We start from the raw sequence: 14,428 nt of genomic DNA, 5'->3' as shown, positions 1-14,428 counted from the left end.
ATTATCAGCGTCAGTCGCAACGAGTGTACCCTTGAACTTAGGCGGATTAACCTTCAGAAATGTCGCAAGGGTCATAGGTCTTTCAAGATGCCCCAAGTTATTCTCATCATTCCCACTATCTTCTCCATGTTCATTCTCATTTCCATTCTCACTCCGAGACGTTCAACAGCCCTAGCCGCTGCTACAGCAGCTTCACGCACTACTTCAGCCACGTTGTTCATGGTAGCCATAAACGTTTTCTGTTCCCTCTCGTAGTTAACATTAGGAATTCCTTCCCGTACGCCTCGTCTCCGTGAACCCATTGTAGTCTTCTTCACACCAAACAATCATTGTTAAGGTGATCAGTCTTAACACTTCAAGTCAAGTGTGAACATTCCCAAAATGAAAACACAGAGACAATCATGCAACATATATCACTGGGATATCCTATACGCATGAGACACACAACAGAGTATGCAATGAAGCATAGTCAGTCCACTCCCCAGGCTCTACTGGGAACGAACTGCTCTGATACCAAATTGTAACGATCCAATTTTCAATATGTCTAGATCATACCGGAAACTGAGCGCTACCAATTTGTCTTCCTAATTATTATCTATTATTTATCATATGAGCCTGATTCATTGTTAAACGCGTAGTTAATTTGTGAGGTGTACTTTTTTTTTTGAAAACATTTGGATTAATAGACGGAATCACTCAAAATCAATTCACAAGTAATAACAGATAAAACAGTTATAAACAACCACACATAAATACATCACGAGTAGCTAGCAACATTCAGTTATCTAGCTTTTATTAGAGTATAGACCTTTAGTTAGAACACCCCTAGATATAGCTAGATATTAACTTTATACATATACATACATAAAACATCCCAGGTCCTGACCTGTTCAAAGGTCTCTAAGCTGGCACCTAGGCTAGCCTAGACTCTATACTCACCTAGTCCCTCTAAACTACTAAAGCGAGGGAAAGTACGTTCTAGGTCTTCAAAACTCAAGTCAGGTGAAACGTCATCAGAAGATAGAACATCATCTGCTACTCCTCTGCATGATTAGACTTTTCCACAGGACGTCTCTCTGGTGCCTCATGAAGTAGCCACACAATAGGAATCTCGTACACCGGATTTAGGTTAAAGTGCGCATACAAACGGGGGTGCAGATGTTGGCTGGTCTCAAAGTTATACATATAATCAAAGAACGATATTCACCCTAGACTCAGAAGACTGCCTAGAGCGGAATCCCTTTTTGCGTACAATCGTCAGCGAACTACGGAAAGGAACTCTTACTTCCATATGAAGGGGAAAGGGAGAGAGAAGGGGTAAGAACTGGGGAGTTCTTGGTAGGGTCGGGGTTATTAGTTAAGTTTATTTATTTGGGGTCGATTAGTAAACGAGTAACATAATATAGCGAAGCAGTAAATAGAAGATAAAGATAGAAAGAGAAAGTAGAAAGAACAGAAAGTAGAACACAAACAAAAGAATACAAGAAAATAAAGCACAAAAATAGCATACGATCAGACAAACATAAAGAAGTAGATCACACATAGAAAGGAATGCAACAGAGAATGATGCACAGACAAGAATGATGCATGTCTAGCCCTAGCGCAGGCCATGAGCTCATGTGTCGGTTGGCTGCCCGCAATCCCGACATTTATCCGGTCACGAGTAATCCCGATTTCCCGAATGCGATTTTTCGTTCCTAAATAAATGCGCATATAATAATAGCCGCTCATTTGAGACAGCCTCTGCTTACTGCAGGAAAATATATATACTCTGCTCTGCTCTGGGGAAGCGGAAAATAGCTGTAGGTAACTTAGTTTCCCTACAGAAGCTCTGGGTTGCATTAAGCAACTAATATATATTAAATATAGCTCTGGGTTGCATCAAGCAACTAATATATATATAAATATAGCTCTGGGTTGCATCAAGCAACTAATATATATAAATATAGCTCTTTATTATATTACTCTTCTCTTTATATCTCTTTACTCTGTTCTGGTTTCTATTTTCTCTGTATCTCTTTACTCTGTTTTAATTACTCTGTTCTCTGTATCTCTTTTCTCTTCTCTGATTACTCTTTTCATCTGTATCTATATTACTCTTTTTCTCTTTATCTCTTTACTTTACTCTGGTTACTCTGTTTTCTGTGTTTCTCTACTCTACTCTGATTTTTCTGCTTAACGTATGTATTTAAAGTTTATGTAAATTTCGGTATGAATAGTTCGCCTGTCCCAAGTATAGGTTCATTAAGTCTATACTGAAACAATTTAACTTTTCATATAATACCTAACCCTAGTCGCAACTCAAGTACTAACTAAGTTGCCCTAGTTCGTTCACTAGTCTTTGTCTGTTTTTCTGTCATTAAAACTTTACAGACTTTTCTTTGGTGTTTATCTTTTCTTTAACTTTTTATCTTTTATTTATCTTTACCTCACTAATATGTTCTTACCACTCCCTAGGTGTTTTATGAAGGTAATTATGAGATTCTGCGCTTAAAGTTGTCTTTCTAAACCTTTTACAGAAAACTGCCTTTTCTGCATTATTTTATTATTTTTATTAAAATATTATTTTTAATTAAATAATATTATTTAATATTTTATTATTATTTATTATTTTATTAATATATTTTCGAAAATTAACTTTACTTTAACCTTTAACCTTTAAAATTCACTTTTTACTACCCGTAACTTTTAATATTTCTACTTTTACCATCCTAACTTCCAGAAATTACCATATAACCCCTTAAACACCAAAAATTTTACTTCCTTGCCCTTTTATGAATCAAAAAGGTGTTCTTCATTGTTCTTCACCACACTCAAAGTGTTCTTCATATTCTTCATAAATTCTTCATATTCTTTCTCTGTTTTTACCCATTTTTCAGTCTTTTCAGCAACCGATTTTTACCATAATTCAAAATAAATTTCCAGCCACTAAAACCCCATCTTTTCTACATGATTTTAACACAAATTGAACCTCAATTTAAGCTCTAGGGTTTCGTTTTCCAGCTGCCACAAGAACACACATTCATAGCTTGAATTTCATCAAATTTCATCAAATTTTCACCAAAATTTCAACAAGAATTACTCATACAAACAATCAATTTCAAGCACAGCCAAACCATATCATAATCACACAACTCAAACACAATCAATCAAGATTAAATTCGTCAATCCCTACCTTGATTTGCTGCTCCAAATCCGGTTAAACTTTCAGGTGGTCCTTAAGCACTTTTTCCTCCTAAATCACATCAAGAACAACTTTAAATCCAAAAACTCTCAACTGACCAAATCTCACTCAGTATGTTAGGAAGAGATATCTCACCTTAGACTTGCTGGAAATTCACGTTTTTTGGCCCTCAAGTCAAGTTAAGCATGATTCCTAAGGAAGAACATCAAGAAAACACATGTTTTGCATGGTTTTCCTTGAAAACCAAATTGAAATGGGAGGGAGACAGCCATCTCACCTTATTTCCAGCCTTGATATGTTATATGGTTATGTAGAGGAAGAACAGAGGATCATTTTGGTGAAATCGGAATTTTGATTTGAGTTTTAGTTCAGAAGAAATCAAGCTTTGAAGATTAAGTGTTCATGAAAGTTTCTCTCTTTTCTCTCTTGTTATTTTCGGCAAAAATGATGAAATGAGACAGCCTTGGAGGTCTTGGGGGTGTAAGGTGAGTTTTTATTGGTTGGCTTGGAGGTGGATTAAAATAATATTAAAATATCTCAAGTGTATAACTACTAAAACTAGATGTATCGGAACACTCGTAAAAACATCTCTAAAAATTATTTTCTGAGCTACTAGCATAAATGACACTAGTAACATATTTATTATGAGAATAGAACATGTATAATGAGGCCTTAGCATTGCTAAATTCATCAGAGAGTGCTGGTGCTAAGCTGCACCAGTAAACCGTAAACCCGGTTAAACCGATTTTCTGTTTTTAACAAAAACAGACCAGATAACCTTATAATGTCATTGGAGCATTTTTTAATACTAATATAATGATAATATTATACTATTATCTCTCTCCTCTCATGAATCGAGTCCGGTTCGTCAAACAGAGACTATTTACGAAATCAGAATCAAAACTGCCAACCGATACGGTTCAAAAACTAGGTTCTTCGCGATTGTATTATCGAGCTTGCCTCAAAGGAGGTTCTAGCTTAAGGATAATATAATGATAATGAGGATTGAGATGCTTGATGATATAGCAGAGGTGTTCCCTTTGCTGATCTTCTGGAGAAATCCGTACTTTCAGAAAAGATCTCATGTACTCGAAAATCAGGGTTGTTACACTTTCAGAATGGACCATCCTGGATATTTTCTATGATGGTCTGTCTGAATTAGCTAAGATGTCATTGGATACTTCTACAGGTGGATCCATTCACCTAAAGAAAACGCCTGCAGAAGCTCAAGAACTCATTGACATGGTTGCTAATAACCAGTTCATGTACACTTCTGAGAGGAATCTTGTGAGTAATGGGACGCCTATGAAGAAGGGAGTTCTTGAAATTGATACTCTGAATGTCATATTGGCTCAGAATAAAATATTGACTCAGCAAGTCAATATGATTTCTCAGAGTCTGAATGGAATGCAAGCTGCATCCAACAGTACTCAAGAGGCATCTTCTGAAGAAGAAGCTTATGATCCTGAAAACCCTGCAATAGCAGAGGTGAATTACATGGGTGAACCTTATGGGAACACCTATAACCCCTCATGGAGAAATCATCCAAATCTCTCATGGAAGGATCAAGAAAAGCCTCAACAAGGCTTTAATAATGGTGGAAGAAATAGGTTTAACAATAGTAAACCTTTTCCATCATCCACTCAGCAACAGACAGAGAACTCTGAACAAAATACCTCTAATTTAACAAACTTAGTCTCTGATCTATCTAAGGCCATTGTGAGTGTCATGAATGAAACAAGGTCTTCCATTAGAAATTTGGAAGCACAAGTGGGCCAGCTGAGTAAAAGGATCACTGAAATCCCTCCTAGTACTCTCCCAAGCAATACAGAAGAAAATCCAAAAGGAGAGTGCAAGGCCATTGACATAGTCAACACGGCCGAACCTGGAGAGGAAGGGGAGGATGTATATCCCAGTGAGGAAGACCTCCTGGGATGTCCAGTGATCAAAAAGGAGTTTCCCTTTGAGGAACCAAAGGAATCTGAGACTCATCTAGAGACCATAGAGATTACATTAAACCTCCTTATGCCCTTCATGAGCTCTGATGAGTATTCCTCTTCTGAAGAAAATGAGGATGTTACTGAAGAGCAAGTTTCCAAGTACCTTGGTGCAATCATGAAGCTGAATGCCAAATTATTTGGTATTGAGACTTGGGAGGATGAACCTCCCTTGTTCACCAATGAACTAAGTGATCTGGATCAACTGACATTGCCTCAGAAGAAACAGGATCCTGGAAAGTTCGTAATACCTTGTACCATAGGCAACATGATCTTTGAAAAGGCTCTGTGTGACCTTGGTTCAGGGATAAACCTCATGCCCCTCTCTGTAATAGAGAAACTGAAAATCTTTAGGGTGCAAGCTACTAAAATCTCGTTAGAGATGGCAGATAATTCAAGAAAACAGGCTTATGGACAAGTAGAGGACGTATTAGTAAAGGTTGAAGGCCTTTACATCCCTGCTGATTTCATAATCCTTGATACTAGGAAGGATGAGGATGAATCCATCATCCTTAGAAGACCTTTCCTAGCCACAGCAAGAGCTATGATTGATGTTCACAAAGGTGAATTAGTCCTTCAATTGAATTAGGACTCCCTTGTGTTTACAACTCAAGGTTACCCTTCTGTAAACATGGAAAAGAGGCACAGTAAGCTTCTCTCAAAACAGAGTCAACCAGAGCCCCACAGTCAAACTCTAAGTTTGGTGTTGGGAGGCCACAACCAAACTCTAAGTTTGGTGTTGAACTCCCATATCCAAACTCTAAGTTTGGTGTTGGGAAGTCTCAACAATGCTCTGAACATCTGTGAGGCTCCATGAGAGCCCACTGTCAAGCTATTGACATTAAAGAACCGCTTGTTGGGAGGCAACCCAATTTTTATTTATCTAATTTTATTTTTCTTGTTCTTTCATGTTTTATTAGGTTCATGATCATGTGGAGTCACAAAATAAATATAAAAATTGAAAACGGAATCAAAAATAGCAGAAGAAAAATCACACCCTGGAGGAAGACCTTACTGGCGTTCAACGCCAGAACAGAGCATGGTTCTGGCGCTGAACGCCCAAAATGGGTAGCATCTGGGCATTTGAATGCCAGAATTGCACCCTGGAGAAGAGCTGGCGCTGAACGCCCAGAACAAGCATGGTTCTGGCGTTCAACGCCAGAAATGGGCAACAAATGGGCGTTCAACGCCTAGAACAAGCACCAATCTGGCGCTGAACGCCCAGAGTTGTGTGCAAGGGCATTTTGCATGCCTAATTTGATGCAAGGTTGTAAATCCTTGAACACCTCAGGATCTGTGGACCCCACAGGATCCCCACCTACCTCCACTCACTTCTTCTCACCCCTCTTTCACACAATCCCATAAACAATCTTTCCCAAAACTCTTCACCAATCACCTCAATCTCTCTTCCCTATAACCACTTCACCACTCACATCCATCCACTCTTTCCCATAAACCTACCTCATAAACTCCACCTACCTTCGAAATTCAAAATCAATTTCCCACCCAAAACCCACGCTTATGGCCGAACCTAACCCCCCCTCCCTTCCCTATATAAAGCCCTCCATTCTTCTTCATTTTCACACAACACAACCCTCTCTTCCCCTTCTTGGCTGAATACACCCCTCCCCCCTCTCCCCCATATTTTCTTCTTCTTCTTCATCTATTCTTTCTTCTCTTGCTCGAGGGTGAGCAATATTCTAAGTTTGGTGTGGTAAAAGCATAAGCTTTTTGTTTTTCCATTACCATTGATGGCACCCAAGACCGCAGAATTCTCTAGAAAAGGGAAAGGTAAGACAAAAGCTTCCACCTCCGAGTCATGGGAGATGGAAAGATTCATCTCCAAAGCTTATCACGACCACTTCTATGATGTTGTGGCCAAGAAGAAGGTGATCCCCGAGGTCCCTTTCAAGCTCAAGAAGAATGAGTATCCGGAGATCCGACATGAAATCCAAAGAAGAGGTTGGGAAGTTCTAACAAACCCCATCCAACAAGTCGTCATCCTAATGGTTCAAGAGTTCTATGCTAATGCATGGATCACTAGGAACCATGATCAAAGTAAGAACCCAAACCCAAAGAATTATATTACAATGGTTCGGGGGAAATACCTAGATTTTAGTTCGGAAAATGTGAGGTTGGCGTTTAACTTGCCTATGATGCAAGGAGATGCACGCCCCTACACTAGAAGGGTCAACTTTAATCAAAGGTTGGACCAAGTCCTCATGGACATCTGTGTGGAAGGAGCTCAATGAAAAATTGACTCCAAAGGCAAGCCGGTTCAATTAAGAAGACTGGAGCTTAAGCCTGTGGCTAGAGGATGGTTGGAGTTCATCCAACGCTCCATCATCCCCACTAGCAACCGATCTGAAGTTACTGTGGATCGGGCCATCATGATTCATAGCATCATGATTGGAGAGGAAGTAGAAGTTCATGAAGTCATCTCCCTTGAATTCTACAAAATAGCCGAAAAGCCTTCTCCTGGGGCAAGGCTAGCTTTTCCTCATCTTATTTGCCATCTATGTTACTCAGCTGGAGCTTTCATAGAAGGAGACATTCCCATTGAGGAAGAGAAGCCCATCACTAAGAAAAGGATGGAGCAAGCAAGAGAGCCCATTCATGGATCTCAAGAGACGCATGAAGCTCATCACCATGAGATCCCGGAGATGCCTCAAATGCATTTTCCTCCACAAAACTATTGGGAGCAAATCAACACCTCCCTAGGAGAATTAAGTTCCAACATGGGACAATTAAGGGTGGAACATCAAGAGCACTCCATCATCCTTCATGAAATAAGAGAAGATCAAAAAGCAATGAGGGAGGAGCAACAAAGACAAGGAAGAGACATAGAAGAGCTCAAGGACATCATTGGTTCCTCAAGAAGGCAACGCCACCATCACTAAGGTGGACACATTCCTTGTTCTTATTTTCTGTTTTTCGTTTTCTTAATGTTAAGTGCTTATCCATGTTTGTGTCTTATTACATAATCATTAGTAGTTAGTAACTATGTCTTAAAGTTATGAATGTCCTATGAACCCATCACCTCTCTTAAATGAAAACTGTTTTAATTCAAAAGAACAAGAAGTACATGAGTTTCGAATTTATCCTTGAACTTAGTTTAATTATATTGATGTGGTGACAATACTTTTTGTTTTCTGAATGAATGCTTGAACAGTGCATATGTCTTTTGAAGTTGTTGTTTAAGAATGTTAAATATTTTGGCTCTTGAAAGAATGATGATAAGGAGACATGTTATTTGATAATCTGAAAAATCATAAAATTGATTCTTGAAGCAAGAAAAAGCAGCAAAGAACAAAGCTTGTAGAAAAAAAAAAGAAAAAAAATATAGGCGAAAAAAAATAAAAATAAAAAGCAAGCAGAAAAAGCCAAAAGCTCTTAAAACCAAGAGGCAAGAGCAAAAATCCAATAACCCTTAAAACCAAAAGGCAAGGGTAAATAAAAAGGATCCCAAGGCTTTGAGCATCAGTGGATAAGAGGGCCTAAAGGAATAAAATCCTGGCCTAAGTGGTTAAACCAAGTTGTCCCTAACCATGTGCTTGTGGCATGAAGGTGTCAAGTGAAAACTTGAGACTGAGCGGTTAAAGTGAAGGTCCAAATCAAAAGAAGAGTGTGCTTAAGAACCCTGGACACCTCTAATTGGGGACTTTAGCAAAGCTGAATCACAATCTGAAAAGGTTCACCCAATTATGTGTCTGTGGCATTTATGTATCCGGTGGTAATACTGGAAAACAAAGTGCTTAGGGCCACGGACAAGACTCATAAAATAGCTGTGTTCAAGAATCATCATACTGAACTAGGAGAATCAATAACACTATCTGAACTCTGAGTTCTTATAGATGCCAATCATTCTGAACTTCAATGGATAAAGTGAGATGCCAAAACTATTCAAGAGGCTAAAAGCTACAAGTCCCGCTCATCTGATTGGAGCTATGTTTCATTGATAGTTTGGAATTTATAGTATATTCTCTTCCTTTTATCCTATTTGATTTTCAGTTGCTTGGGGACAAGCAACAATTTAAGTTTGGTGTTGTGATGAGCGGATAATTTATACGCTTTTTGGCATTGTTTTTAGTATGTTTTTAGTAGAATCTAGTTACTTTTAGGGATGTTTTCATTAGTTTTTATGTTAAATTCACATTTCTGGACTTTACTATGAGTTTGTGTTTTTTTCTGAGATTTCAGGTATTGTCTGGCTGAAATTGAGGGACTTGAGCAAAAATCAGATTCAGAGGTTGAAGAAGGATTGCTGATGTTGTTGGATTCTGACCTCCCTGCACTCAAAGTGGATTCTCTGGAGCTATAGAACTGAAAATGGCGCGCTTCCAATTGCGTTGGAACGTAGACATCCAGGGCTTTTCAGCAATATATAATAGTCCATACTTTGGCCGAGTTTAGATGACATAAAAGGGCGTTGAACGCCAGTTCTACGTTGCTGTTTGGAGTTAAACGCCAGAAACACGTCACAAGCCAGAGTTGAACGCCAGAAATACGTTACAGACTGGCGTTCAACTCCAAGATTGACCTCTACACGTGTAACATTCAAGCTCAGCCCAAGCACAAACCAAGTGGGTCCCGGAAGTGGATTTATGCATCAATTACTTACTTCTGTAAACCGTAGTAACTAGTTTAGTATAAATAGGACTTTTTACTATTGTATTAGACATCTTTGATCAGTTTTATGCTATCTTAGACTTTCATGGGGGCTGGCCATTCGGCCATGCCTGAACCATTATCACTTATGTATTTTCATACGGTAGAGTTTCTGCACTCCATAGATTAAGGTGTGGAGCTCTGCTGTTCCTCAATGATTAATGCAAAGTACTACTGTTTTTCTATTCAATTCAACTTATTCCGCTTCTAAGATATTCATTCGCACTTCAACCTGAATGTGATGAACGTGACAATCATCATCATTCCCCCATGAACGCGTGCCTGACAACCACTTCCGTTCCACTTTAGATTGAATGAGTATCTCTTGGATCTCTTAATCAGAACCTTCGTGGTATATTAGCCGTGCTGTGACAGAGCATTTGGACCATTTTCACAAGAGGATGGGATGCAGCCATTGACAAGGGTGATGCCTCCAGACGATTAGCCATGCAGTGACAGCGCATCAGACCATTTTCCAGAGAGGATAAAAAGTAGCCATTGACAACGGTGATGACCTTACATAAATCCAGCCATGGAAAGGAGTAAGATTGATTGGATGAAGGCAGCAGGAAAGCAGAGGTTCAGAGGAACGAATGCATCTCTATACGCTTATCTGAAATTCTAACCAATAAATTACATAAGTATTTCTATCCTTATTTTCTATTTATTATTAATATTCGAAAACTCCATAACTATTTGATATCCGCCTGACTGAGATTTACAAGGTGACCATAGCTTGCTTCAAGCCGACAATCTCCGTGGGATCGACCCTTACTCACGTAAGGTTTATTACTTGGATGACCCAGTGCACTTGCTGGTTAGTTGTATCGAAGTTGTGAATGAAAAACGATTTATTAAGACGTGCGTATAGAGTTTCTGGCGCCGTTGCCTGAGATCACAATTTCGTGCACCAGTGAACATTAAGTTTGGGCTTCAAAAGTTGGCGCTAACGTTGGACTCCAAACAAGCGCTCACTAAGTGAACGACACGCTCACTAATTGAGCGTTTTCGGCCTCCAAAACAGCAAGACCATGCCTTCTTCAAAGAACCATAACTTGAGCTACAGATGTCCAATTGATGCGCTTCTAGTTGCATTGAAAAGCTGACATTCAGAGCTTTCCAACGATATATAAAAATTTATATTTGGTATGAAATTGAAGCATAAGTGATAGGCATCTTTAAGGCGAAAAAAATATACTTGGAGTAGCGTTCACTTTGGAAGTGAACGCCACGTTCACTCTTCTACCTTTTTCGTGGGTTTCACATCTTGGGAGAAAGCTTGTGTCATCACCAAGGAAGCAGTGCTCAAATATTGAGCATAGCTCTCAACCAAGGGAGCGTTAAGCACGCACCAAGAGGCAGCGCTCAAAAAGGGAGCGCTAAAGGAGGAACCAGCACACCAAAATTGGCACGTGAGGAAGCATGCAAGCAAAGTGAAAGTGGAGTTCACAAAGTGAACTGAACGCTCCACTGGGAGCACCAAATGCATCCAGATTCACTCTCATTCAAAGGCCAAACCAATCAAAGCCCATTGGACATGACTCAAAGGCATAAGAAACAATTAGAATAGGAATTTCATTTGAATTGTAATTTGTTTTCAATTTTAATTTCATTTTCATTTTTGTAAAGCCTATATAAAGGCATCAGTTTCATTTCATTGGAAAAAAAATTAGGCTGGCTCTGCTAGAGAGTAATAGGAGTAGGAGTAGGATAGAATAGAAAGCTCTCTTTGATACACTTTTCCTTTCTGCACTTTCTACATTTCAGTTCTATTGAATTTAGCTGATGCAATTTATAGTATATTCTCTTCTAATTGGAGCTAAGTTTCATTGATATTTTGGAATTTATAGTATATTTTCTTCTTTTTATCCTATTTGATTTGCAGTTGCTTGGGGACAAGCAACAATTTAAGTTTGGTGTTGTGATGAGCGGATAATTTATACGCTTTTTGGCATTGTTTTTAGGTAGTTTTTAGTATAATTTAGTTAGTTTTTACTATGTTTTCTTTAGTTTTAAAGCAAAATTCACATTTCTGGACTTTACTATGAGTTTGTGTGTTTTTCTATGATTTCAGGTATTTTCTGGCTGAAATTGAGGGACCTGAGCAAAAGTCTGATTCAGAGGCTGAAAAAGGACTGCAAATGTTGTTGGATTCTAATCTCCCTGCACTCGAAATGGATTTTATGGAGCTACAAAAACCCAATTGGTGTGCTCTTAATTGCGTTGGAAAGTAGACATCCAGGGCTTTCCAGAAATATATAATAGTCCATACTTTTTCTGAGTTTTGATGACGCAAACTGGCGTTCAAACGCCAACTTCCTGCCCTATTCTGAAGTTAAACGCCAGAAACAGGTTATAAACCAGAGTTAAACGCCACAAACAGGCTGCAACCTGGCGTTTAACTCCAAGAAGAGTCTCTAGACATGAAAACTTCAATGCTCAGCCCAAGCACACACCAAGTGGGCCCCAAAAGTGGATTTATGCACTATCTGCACTTAGTTACTTATTTTCTATAACCCTAGCTACTGGTTGAGTATAAAAACTACTTTTAGAGACTTATTTTATATCTTTGGAATGTTTAGTCCTTAGACAATGGAGGCTGGCCTCACAGCCATGTCTAGACCTTTCACTTATGTATTTTCAACGGTGGGGTTTCTATACCTCATAGATTAAGGTGTGGAGCTCTACTGTTCCTCATGAATTAATACAAAGTACTATTGTTTTTCTATTCAACTCAAGCTTATTCTTACTCTAAGATATTCATTCACACATAAAAACATGATGAATGTGATGATCAAGTGACACTCATCACCATTCTCACTTATAAATGCAGGCCTGACAAACACTTCCGTTCTACATGAAAACAAGCTTTAATACATATCTCTTAGCCTCCTGGTTCACGATCAGAGTCTTCGTGGTATAGGCTAGCACTATTGGTGGCTATTCCTGAGATCCGGAAAGTCTAAACCTTGTCTGTGGTATTCCGAGTAGGATCTGGGAAGGGATGACTATGACGAGCTTCAAACTCGCGAGTGTTGGGCGTAGTGACAGACGAAAAATGATCAATGGATCCTATTCCAACATGAGTGAGAACCGACAGATGATTAGCCGTGCGGTGACAGCGCATTTGGACTATTTTCATTGAGAGGACGGACGGTAGCCATTGACAACGGTGATTCTCCAACATACAGCTTGTCATGGAAAGGAGTATGAATGATTGAATGAAGACAGTAGGAAAGCAGAGATTCAGAAGGAACAAAGAATCTTCATACGCTTATCTGAAATCCTACCAATGAATTACACAAGTATTTCTAACTTATTTTATATTTTATTTATGTTTTAATTATCCTAAATCCCATAACCATTTGAATCTGCCTGACTGAGATTTACAAGGATGACCATAGCTTGCTTCAAGCCGACAATCTCCGTGGGATCGACCCTTACTCACGTAAGGTATTACTTGGATGACCCAGTGCACTTGCTGGTTAGTTGTGTGGAGTTGTGAAAAGTGTGAATCACAATTTCGTGCACCAATGTGCAACCTCCAATGTAACGACCCAATTTTCAGTACGCCTAGGACATACCAGAAACTGAGTGCTACCAATTTTTCATCCTATATATTATCTATTATTTGTTATATGAGCCTGATTCGTTGTTAAAAGCGTAGTTAGTTAGCGAGGTACTTTTTTTTTTTTGAAAACATTTGGATTAATAGACGGAATTATTCATAATCAACTCACAGCTGATAACAGATAAAACAGTTATAAGCAACCACACATAAATACATCACAAGTAGCTAGCAACATTTAGTTATCCAGCCTTTATTAGAGTATAGACCTTTAGTTAGAACACCCCTAGGTATAGCTAGATAATAACTATATACATATACATATATACAACATCCCAGGTCCTGACCTGTTCAAGAGGTCCCTAAGCTGGCACCTAGGCTATCCTAGACTCTATACTCACCTAGTCCCTCTAAACTACTAAAGCGAGGGAAAGTACATTCTAAGTCTTCACAACTCAAGTCAGGTGGAACGTCATCAAAAGATAGAACATCATCTGCTATTCCTCTACACGATTAGACTTTTCCATAGGACGTCTCTCTGGTACCTCATGAAGTATCCACAAAATAGGAATCTCGTACACAGGATTTAGGTTAAAGTGCGCATACGAAGGGGTACAGACGTTGGCTGGTCTCACAGTATTTACATATAATCAGAGAACGATATTCACCCTAGACTCAGAAGACTATCTAGAGCAGAATCCTCTTCTTGCGAACGGTCATCAGTGAAATATGGTAAGGTACTCTTACTTCCATCTGAAGGGGGAAGGGAGAGAGAAGGGGTAAGAACTGGGGAGTTCTTAATAGGGTCGGGGTTATTAGTTACGTTCATTAATTCTATGTTGTTTAGCAGACTATTAGCAGAATACAAGGAAACAGTAATTAGAAAACACAGATAAGTAGAGAAGATAGAGAGAACAGATAGCAGAACACAAACAGAAGAATACAAGAAAATATCACAAGCGCAGAGAATGGAATACAAACAAGGAAAGCATACATTCTTACCACAAACAT

Source organism: Arachis ipaensis, chromosome B10, assembly GCF_059453495.1.
Source record: "Arachis ipaensis isolate K30076 ecotype BB chromosome B10, ASM5945349v1, whole genome shotgun sequence".
NCBI lineage: Eukaryota > Viridiplantae > Streptophyta > Magnoliopsida > Fabales > Fabaceae > Arachis > Arachis ipaensis.
This window is presented reverse-complemented; position numbering follows the sequence as displayed.